This window comes from Echinops telfairi, unplaced genomic scaffold (assembly GCF_000313985.2).
Source record: "Echinops telfairi isolate 266 unplaced genomic scaffold, ASM31398v2 ScPeMD7_7424;HRSCAF=8462, whole genome shotgun sequence".
In the NCBI taxonomy this organism is placed as follows: domain Eukaryota; kingdom Metazoa; phylum Chordata; class Mammalia; order Afrosoricida; family Tenrecidae; genus Echinops; species Echinops telfairi.
In genome coordinates this window covers 93569631-93576953 of record NW_022111324.1, presented here as the reverse complement: position 1 = coordinate 93576953, position 7323 = coordinate 93569631, and the positions used below count along the sequence as shown (strand labels likewise).

General features: G+C 43.6%; 1 pseudogene; it reads right to left on the bottom strand.

Moving 5' to 3' along the window:
* Positions 1–857: 857 nt before the first annotated feature.
* Positions 858–1269, bottom strand: LOC105979496 (annotated as a pseudogene).
* Positions 1270–7323: the final 6054 nt, after the last annotated feature.

Here is a 7323-nt window from a genome sequence, read left to right as displayed (position 1 = left end):
ATTATTCACTTTACAAGTCTGCCTGTTTGTTGCTGAAAGATGATCCATGAGGGTGGGATCAGGTCAAGTCTGAGGGTGATTAAGGGCCACAGTCTTGGGGTTCCACCAATCTTTATCAGTCTAGTAAAACGGGTCTTTTTAAAACAGTGATTTTGGATTTTGTTGTATATTTTGCTCTCCCATTCTATCCAGGATCTTCTGTGTCCCAATCAGAGCGGTTGATAGTGGCAGTCAGGCACCATTGGGTTTTTCTGGTCTCAGGGTAATGTTGGCGTTTCAAACAATGGGAAGAAGTGGCAATAACAAGTCCTACCTTACACTACAATACAAAGTTAGTTATAGTGTTGTTAGGTGTTGTCTAGTCAGCTGGGACTCCTAGCAGCCCTGTGCCCAACAAAACGAAACCCGGCCTGGTCCTACCCCCTCCTCATAATTGTTCTTAGGTTTGAGCCCATCGTTGCAGCCACTGTGTCAGTCCCTCTTGTCAAAGGCCTTCCTCTTTTCTGCTGCCCTCCACTTTACCAAGCAAGATGTCCTTCGCCAGGGACTGGTCTCTCCTTGCCTGTCCACGTATGTTAGATGAACTCTTACCACTCTTGTCTCTGAGGAACAAACTGGCTGAGCTTTTTCAAAACAAACCAGCAAGGGACCCCCTGTGGCTTTCTGAGACTATAACTGTTTACAGGAGCAGAAAGCCCCGTCGTTCTCCCTCAGAGCTGCTGGTGGTTTCAAACTGCTGACCATGAGGATCACAGGCCACCATGTAACAACTACACCAGCAAGGTTCCTGTGCTGCTGCTGCTGCTGCTGCTGCTTCTTTTTTTGGCAGTTTAAAACCTTTATTAGATAACCAGCCACTAGTTTTCATCCACGTTGACAGTGTGTAGGTTTTTGAAAGTGGTGAAAGGCACGTAGGTAACCAATGTGTAGTGCTTGTTTGGGGAATCTTCATCCTCATTACGTTTCCTGGACAACCAACCACACACGGATACAGTATGGTACATTGCTGATTCCTTTGGCCCACACAGCTTTGTTGAGCCTGGTGTCGATTCATACATCGGGTGTCCCCATCTCCTTCATGGCAAACTTCCGAATCTCCTTGAGCGCCCGAGGGGCACGCTTCTTGAAGCCCACGCCATGGATGTGCTTGTGAATGTTGATGGTGTTCTCTCTGGTCACGACCCCATTGATGGCCAAATGACCCTTTTTCTTCTCACCGCCCTTCTTCACGGGAGCCATAGCGCGGGGACCAGGCTGGAAAGGAGGAGCGCGAGGAATTGCCTCCTGTGCTTCTTTAAAGACCGATTTACTTGTTCTTTTGGAAGTCCATGGTACTTCCAATATTTTCCTCAGCACAATAATTCAAATGCATCAATTCTTCAGTCTTCCTTAGTCAATGTCTAACTTTCACATACATCCGAGGTGAGTGAAAATACCATGGCTTGATATTTCAGGTGCACCTTCATGCTCAAATAACACCCCTGATTTCTCATACTTTACAGAAGTCTTGTGTGGCAGATTTACCCAATGCAATGTGTCATTTGCTTTCTTGCCTGCTGCTTCCATGAGCATTGATTGTGGATCCAAGACAAATCCTTGACAGCTTCAATTTTTTCTCTTTTTCCCATACTGTTAACTCTTGCCCAGTTGTGAGGATATTGTTTGTCCTTACTTTGAGTTGTAATCGACACTGAAGGATATAATCCTTGATGTTCATCGGCAAGTGCTTCAAGTCCTCCTCACTTTCAGCAAGCAAGGTTGTGTCATCTGCATGTCTCAGGTTGTTAATAAGTCTTTGTTCAATCCTGATGTCACATGCTTCTTCATAGAATCCAGCTTCTCTGATGAAATACCATGCAGTATTTCCTCGTTCTTTTTGCACAACTGCCTCTTGACCCATGTACAAGTTCCACATGAGCACAATGAACTGTTTGGGAATTCCCATTCTTCTCAAGGTTATCCATAGCTTGTTATGATCCACACAGTCTAATGCTTTTGCATAGTCAATGAAACCCAAGACATCTTTCTGGAATTCTCTGCTGTAAGCTAAGATCCATCTGACATCGGCAATGATATCCCTTGTTCCACGTTCTGCTCTGTATCCAAACTGAGCCTCTGGCAGCTCCCTATCAATGTACTGCTGCAACCGATATTGGATGATTTTCAGCAAAACTTTACTTGCATATGATATCACTGATATTGTTCTATCATTTGTGCATTCTGTTGGACCACCTTTCTTTGAATAGATATACATTTGGATCCCTTCCAGTCAGTTGGTCCAGTAGTCGTTGTCCAAATTTCCCAACATCCATGAGTGAGTGCTGCCAGTGCTTCATGAGCACTGTTGGAACATTTCACTTTTCAATTCCTGGAGCCTTGGTTTTTGGCGAAGGCTTTCTGTGCAGCTTGCACTGCTTCCTTCAGCACCACTGTGTCTTACTCATATGCTAGCTCTTGAAATGGTTGAATGTCAACTAGTATTTTTTGGTACAGTGACTCTATGTATTATTTTGCACCTTTTTTTTTGCAGGATCTACACATAATTTTACTGATATTGAACAAAGAACACATAGCTTTCACTGGTTGGGGACTCCTCTCCCTCGGTCATTCTCACATACTTTGGAAGCACACAGCTTATACAGAAAGGAATTTTTTTTAATTGGGGACTCTTAAAACTCTTGTTACAATCCATACATTGATTGTTTCAGGCATGTTTGTACATGTGTTGCCTATATTCATTTGTAGACATTTATTTTCCATTGAGACCTTGGTATCAGCTCTTCATCCACCCTCCCTCCACTCTCATACCCTCTCAGTAGATTATAAATTATTATTTTCATATGCAGTAAGAAACTTTTAGAAAGTTATCTCTACAGCAGACTCTGCTTCAACCTCATCATGGACTACGTTATTGTCAAGCCTCCACAATTTAAGTCTTCTTTTTATTGTTGTTTCCCTCCTTTCTGTTCCTACTGAATGCACAAAAGGGCTCCTCACCAGCCCTGGGATGCTGTCTCACAGCTCAGAGTGGTGCTGTTGGGGAGTGGGGAGGCAGAGGCAAGGGGGACTGGATAAAGTAGATGGGAGTTGGGGTAATTCCCTGTAGGCACAAGCCTCCATGCTCCACCCCTTCTTGTCCCTGGTCTGCTCCCTCAACTGGGTGGCCAGGGCAACAATGACTGCAGTGCAGAGAGGTCTGTCCAGCCCACAGCGGCAGGAGAAGCCTCCCACACCAGTCCCCTGGACTGTCCCCTGCCAGCAAAGCGCCCATCCATCTGGGCAGGGGGACATTCGGGGAGGAAGCATTAGGCTGTACAACACAGGCGGAATGGAGGTAGCAAAGGACTTTTATACTCCAACAGGGACACAGGGAAGTGTGGGAGAGGAAATCCCCATTTGGGTACAGCCCCCACAGGCCAGGGGCTGAAAGAGGCAGATCTTGCTTGTAAAGGGCTGTAGCCTTTACCAGGGCTGGGCCCCCAGGCACGCTTGAAAGAAAGCAGGACAGGCAAGGGCACAGGGACCAGACATTCCCGATTGGCTAGTCCTGTGGTCTTCTTCAGACCCAAACCAACAGCCAACCAGCACCATAGCATCGCCTACTCGCAGCTGATAGCCTCCAGGCCACCAGAGTTTATTCAGGGCTGTGCCCGACCTGAGTTCTTCAGGGCAAGCTACACCTTGAGCCTGGGAGTTTCTTGCTGAGGCAGGCCTGCATGCGTGTGCCTGCTGCGCCTTAGGCTCACACTTCATAGAGGACCACAGGGAAATCCACGTGGAGGTGGGGTGGAGGGGGTGGTGGAGGTGCTGGTGGAGGTAGCCAGCTTCACCATGCACCCCCCCACCCCCCCCAATGGGGTGGCCCTCGTCTGCCCCTTCCGGGTGACGATTGTCACCTCATAGAACATGAAGCCCTGGCCCGTGAAGATGGAGGGTGGCACAGCTGGGCCTTGAGACTATACCAAATCTTGTTTAGTGCCCACCCCCTGCCGGTGAGGTCAAAGGCCATACACAGGCCCCCAGCTTCGGAGCCTCTGGTGCCCCTATCACAGCTGATGGTGCCCTGTGGGCTGCAGCCCCTCCGCCTTCACAGAGTGGAGGACACCACCACGTCTGGACAAGGCCTCTTCTCCCAGGGTTGGCTGTGTCCCCCTGTGGGTCTTCCTTTGATGCTTCCTGCATCATTCAGTATTGTGCCCAAAGAGCTTAAAAATATTGCCACTGGACATTTGAATGTTTTTGCTAGTTCTTTCGGTTTCGGTGGTCTTCCTTTTGGATTTTCTAAGGCTGCCCATTGCATTCAAATGTTTTACTTCATCTTTTCAAGCTGCCCATTGAAAGTTTCTATTCAATGCTTGGATTTCATCATTTCTTTTATTTGCCTTAGCTACTCTACTATTAAGAGCAGGTCTCCTCTGACATCCACTTTCTTTTTTCTGCCTTTTTAATGACCATATGCTTCCCCCCTCCCCCAATCATTTTATTGGGGGCTCGTACAACTCTTATCACAATCCATACATTCATCCATTGTGTCAAGCACATTTGTACATTTGTTGCCATCATCATTCTCAAAACATTTGCTTTCTACTTGAGCCCTTGGTATCAGCTCATTTTCCCCCTCCCTCTTTGCCCACTTCCTTCCTCAGGAACCCTTAATAATTTAGAAATTATTATTATTTTGTCATGTCAAACTGTCTGATGTCTCCTTCACCCACTTTTCTGTTGTCCATTCCCCAGGGAGGGGGTTATAGGTAGATCCTTGTGATAACTGTGCTCAGTTCCCCCTTTCTACTCCACCTTCCCCTTCCCCTCCTGGTATCGCTACTCTCATTACTGGTCCTGAGGGGTTTATCTGTCCTGGATTCCCTGTGTTTCCAGTTCTTATCTGTACCAGTGTGCATGCTCTGCTCTAACTGGATTTGTTAGGTAGAATTGGGGTCATGATAGTGGGTGGGAGGAAGCATTAAGGAACTAGAGGAAGGTTGTATCTTTCATTGTTGCTACACTGCACCCTGACTGGCTCATCTCCTCCCAACCATTTGCTTTCTTCAGGAATGATGTTCTTGATGGCCTCCCACGGTGAATCAGATTCGTTAGTGCTCAATGAGTCAAATCTGTTCTTGAAATTCAGGCTGGTGGGGTAAGATTCAAGGTTGTATTTTGGCTCTTATGGACTTGTTTTAATTTCCACAACCAGAATTTACATATGAGCAATAGATGATCTGTTCCACGGTTGACCCCTACCTGGTTTCATTGCTGATATTGAGCTTTTCCATCATCTCTTCCCACAGATGTTGTCAGTTTGATTTGTATGTATTCCATCTGGAGAGGTCCATGGGTAGAGTTTTGTTGGAAAAGCTCTTTGCAATGAAGAAGTTGTTGGCTTTCACATGGATCGAGCTTCCTGTGAATCCCCTCTGACCATAGTTGAGGGATGTGAATAGCCTTGTCATAAAGTCAATTACGGCAGAGGTAGTTAGGTTAAAATGTAAGATCTTATCATTTGATCTCCCTTTTGACCCATTTAAAGGTTGTTTCAGTTTAAAAAGGGGGAGGTAGGGGAATACATGTGAATTAAGCCTCCGGTGAATTCCTCTGACCAGAGAGCAGGGCTGTGAGGAGCCTCGCTATCATGCAGAGTGCTCTGGACAGTGGAACATGGCAGATGCTGTTAGGTTAAGACTTAACACCTTATCATTGACTCTCCTTTTTAAACCATTTTAAATTTGCTCTAGTATTTTCCTGCTTTCTTTCAATTGAGGTTTATCTCTGTCTTACTTTGTATTGTCATTGTTTTTTTTTGTTTGTCTGTTATTGAGTTTTTCTATGTTTTTCTGTATAAAAAATCCAGGATAGGTAAATCTATCGAGACAATAACTGGATTACTGGCCTGTTAGGGGTGTGGCAGGGGAGGGTGAGGGAAATGGGGCACTAATAAACTGAGAACCAGAAAGAAGGAAATGTCTAAAATTCATTTTGGTGATGATATCACCTCTCTTTAATATGATTGAACTATTGAATTGTCTGATATGTGAACTATATACCAATAAAGGATTTAAAATATAAAATGAAGATATTGGTTTACAAAATTCTATCATTCGATTTCCAATTTTGTTTCCATCAAGAAGACCATATTTTCCAACTACTGTTTCTTCCTCTTTTTATTTTCCAACTTTTATATTCCAATTGCTAATAATTATTAATACATCTTTTTAAATTAAAAATATTGGGGGGGGATATAATTCACATACCATACAATTTTACAGTTCAATCACTAAAAAGAGTTGTGCAATGAGTACCACACTCAATTTTAGAACATTTTTTTTGTCTGTACACATCATTATTGGCTCCTCATTTCCCCGCAACCTCCCCTGCCATACTCCCAAGGATCCATTGATCCAGTTACTGTCTCTATAGATGTTTCTATCCTGCGTTTCATATCAAGAAAAACATTTAAAAAACTAACAAGAATAACAAAGTAAAACAGATTAAAAACCTCAATAGAGAAGAAAGCAAAAAATATTAAAAACTAGAATAAATTTAAATGGATTATAAGTAAGCCCAAATAATAAGGTATTAATGCATCTTGACTGTACAGCTGATCAATTTCAGACTGAAGACATTGGTAGAATTCTTCCATTTCTGCTTCATTAGTTTTATTGGTTGGTGTGTAAATTTGAATAACAGTTGTATTGATTGGATTTCCTTGGATGCAGATAGATATTATCTGATCACAGGCAACATTGTATTTCAAGATAGATCTTGAAATGTCCTTTTTGATGATGATGCAACACCATTCCTCTTGAATCTGTCATTCCACATAGTAAACCATCTGATTTTCTGATTCACAATGGCCAATACCAGTCCATTTCGGCTCACCTACAATATTGATGTTTATGTGTTCCATTTCATTTTTATTGATTGATTGATTATTAAAAGACCATTTTATTTGGCATCCATTTCATTTTTGACAACTTGCAATTTCCCAAAGTTTATACTTTATACATTCCAAGTTGTGATTATTAATTGATGCTTGTGACTGTTTCTTCTCATTTCGAGTCATGTCCCGTCAGTAAATGAAGGCCCCGAAGGCCTTACCTCCCACAAGCTATACTTCATCCACGCTATTATGGTTAACTCTACTTCGAGAAGGCAGTTCTTCGTCAATTGTATTTGCAGTGCCTTCCGACCTGAGAGGCGCATCTTTTGTCACTATCTCTGCCAATGTTCTGCATCGATTCATGAGGATTTCAGCATTTGACAATGTTTTGATACGATCCATAAGGTTTTCAGTGGCTTATTTCTCAGAAGTGGACAGCCTGT